General features: G+C 46.2%; 1 long non-coding RNA gene across 2 annotated transcripts in view; it reads left to right on the top strand.

Annotated features, from left to right (window-relative positions):
• Window positions 1-190: 190 nt before the first annotated feature.
• LOC120410040 overlaps window positions 191-3,268 on the top strand; it is a 37,648-nt gene continuing 34,570 nt past the window's right edge. For both annotated transcript variants that reach the window (XR_005601957.1, XR_005601958.1), the window contains exon 1: window positions 191-271. This is a non-coding gene — a long non-coding RNA (uncharacterized LOC120410040). The remainder of the gene's footprint in view (window positions 272-3,268) is intronic.

Genomic DNA, 3,268 nt, shown 5'->3' with positions numbered 1-3,268 from the left:
CCGCGCTCGTGCCCGGCCCCCCTTTTATACGGCTTCTCTGCACGCGGGCCCGCTCGCGCCTCACGCTTCACGCCCGTTTGCCTCTGATTGGCTGGAGCCGGCTCTCGGTTCCGCCCTTGGAGCGGGGGTGGGTAGGCAGAGGGCGGGGGAGGGCGCGCGCACCCGGCTCGCGGCCCCTCCAGGCGCCTCTGATTGGTGCGCGCGCGCGAGTGGAGCACGAGGCGCTCGCCCGCGGGGCGGGGGCTGAGCCTGAGGGGAGCGCTGAGGGAAGGTGAGAGGGAGGGGTGGAAAAAAAGGAGGGAGGGAGGGAGGAAGGGAGAGAAGGGACGCCGCACGGTGCGCTGTGCCATGGAGCTGCCGCCGCTGGGTGCGCGGTGATGCAGTCCTGGATGGAGCCGGCACCCCCTCAGGCAGGGCTGGCCTTGCTTAGGGCTGCACAACGCGCCGGTGTTATTCATTCCGTGACGTGACACCGAAATATGTGGGAAATCTTCGCGCGATGCGAAGTGGGCCCCGGTAGCGAACAGTATGCGTACTTAAAGTCCGCTCTTTACTGAAAGTTACCGAGTTACTTAGTTACCGTGTGAGGGCTGGCTCATGCCCTCATGGTAAACTGGTCTTTCGTGGCTCGGGAGAGGATCGCGCCTCAACAGAAGCGTAAAGCTACGGGAGCAAGAATAATGTCTACACCAGTGCTTTTGAGCTGAGTTTCTTATCGTTCTGGCTCTGGAAATACGCTTTCCTGTTCTGGGAAACGCCAGCACCTGCCTTATGGTCCTTCCCCCGCCGCCCCCGAGTGTGGGAGCGGTGATGTCACAGCCCGCTGGAAGAGCCGCGGCTTTCCCGCCCCTCCAGCCGGAGCGGGTGGACTTGTCGCCTAATATCTTATATCACCTCGTCATAAATCAGCAGTAAAGCAATAAATCCCTTTAAGCCTTGAACTACCTTTGCACTTCCCTGATTCCCCCCCCCTCCTTTGGCTGTTCACCCTTGATGGTGTTTTTCTCTATACGAGAGACTTGTGGCCTCTTGAAATAAAAATTGCCATTATTGTGGTGATCATTGTTAAAGTTGGGGATTGTTGGGTTGTGAGGGAGTTCCTGACAGGCTCCTTCCCTCATCCCTCCCCAAGCTATTTCACTGCACGGGCTGCTCCCTCATTTTGTTGCATGCTTCACTTCGGCACTCTAGTGCTGGAAAACCCCCAAGTAGCCTACGGATTTTCTGGGAAGTGGCAGGAAAGCTCCAGAACTGGCTTCAAAACAGGCTTTTTGCTGGCAAAGTAGCTTCAGCACAACCAAAGCTGTTTTGGCTGAGGCATACCAGACCCTAATTTAGAGGAAGAGTGATGTATGAGTTAGGGATGCCAAACTGGGACAGAAGAGATGGAGATTTTCTTTTGTCTTTATATCTCAGCTCTTCATTTATGAAATAAAATCCTTTAATTTGGGCTCAGATTAGGATGCTGGAGAGGAGACATGCAATTCCTGCTGGAGATGGCAACTCAGGACTGCAGAGGAGTCCTTCTTTTTCAGGTACCTGCACAGGTACCTGACATCACTGATATTGAATAGCTAAATAGAAAAAACATGTGGGAAGAAGTAGTGAAAATAGCAAAAGAATTTGCCTTGCACTCAGGCCCTTCTGTTTCCAAGTGCTTGAGCTTCACACTGGTTTGTCATGATAGCATGAGTAACAGGACTTGTTTTTTTTTCCTAATTAGAGTTATTTGACAGATTTTTTCTAGATTGCTATCAGTGTGGGAAAAAAAAGGCAGTAAAATCAGAGAAAATAAATATTTGTTTCTCCTGGATATGGAGAATTCTACCCACTTTTACTAGACAAGAAAACTCCATCTTGTTGCTACTGGCCATTTCACTGACAGTTGTTCAGAAGCTTTGCTTCAAAACCTCTCTTTCAATGTATCAGAGAATTTAAAAGGAGATAGGAAAATTATGAACTTTTTTTTTAATAACCTTTTTATTACAACACACCCTTTCTTAGTGTAAGTTTAGCTTATGTTTCAGTCCTTTAATGACTTCCGTTTTGATAAGTATCCTGGACCCACGTGAAGGCCACATGCATATTCCCTTTGGACATTTGTTCTGCTCATGACACCGCTTGTTGGTTTAGTGCTTTCTTAGCAGTGAGCAACTCATAGCCATTCATCGCTGATTTTACAAAAAGGGTGTAACGCATTTGAAAACAGTTCACTGTGTTTTGCAACAAACATGCTCTCTCTCCTGGGGAGCCACGAGCGTGGACAGCACAATAAAGGCAAGAACGAAATACTTGTAGTAGAACTTGTGATAGGCAAAAGGCAAATAATCATAAGGGGCTGCAGGTTTAGTTGATATGAAGGCAAATAGAAACGTTACTTGCCAAAATTATTTTTATTTCATTATGTCTAAAAGTAAATATTGGCTATTGCTTAAGATGATGCTCATGTTTACATTGTGGGTAGGAGTTCTTTTAGGCACGTCAAGCTGCTTTGTGCATTTCAAGTGTGGTTTGCTGGAGTGGGCAGGAAGCAATGTGGCAGCGGTGGCATGAGCTTGCTCTTACTGAAAATCCTAGGCAGCAGTGCCAGAGAAACGAAGTGCATGGTCTGAAGGCATGATTTAAAACTCAGTAGAATATGTGGAAAGACAAGAAAATAAATCTGCTCTTATCCAAGGAAATTTTCTGCTCTTGTCCAAGAACTTCCCCAGTTTGGCTCAAAGCATTCAGGAGGAGCAGTGCATCAGAAATCTATACTGCTCTTCTTCATGCAGTATGCATTAAACAGATAAACAGAGTGAGATGTTCTCCTTAGAGAGCTACTAAGATGTACTTGTAAGTTTTAAGTCCACATTCAAATAAAACAGGAAAAAAAAGAAAACAAAACCATTTCTTCTACTTATATGTGTAATATTTTTCTGCTTCTGAGGAGGAATGGATTACACTCAGGTAATGCTTATAATCAAATTTAACAAAACTAAGGCTTCTGCTAACTTCAGAATATATTGAAACCTAAAAGGCATCAGAAAAAAAAACCCTCAAAGAAGAGAATTAAGTACTGAATTAGTGGCTCAGAAGCTCCAAGACTGACTAGTTAAAGTACTGAACTCAGGTCTGTGAAGCCTGATTATGTTCTCAGCAACTGATGCTTGTTTCCATTTAGAAGCACCTTATTGTAGGACCAATGCAATATCCTATCCCATAGATTAATCAATCAACCAGCCATCGTCTTAAGTAATGGGAAAAGACAAATGTGTCTTCATGATCC

Source organism: Corvus cornix, chromosome 5 (assembly GCF_000738735.6).
Source record: "Corvus cornix cornix isolate S_Up_H32 chromosome 5, ASM73873v5, whole genome shotgun sequence".
Lineage (NCBI taxonomy): Eukaryota > Metazoa > Chordata > Aves > Passeriformes > Corvidae > Corvus > Corvus cornix.
The sequence above is the reverse complement of the archived record's forward strand: the minus strand, read 5'-3'. Positions and strand labels throughout refer to the sequence as shown.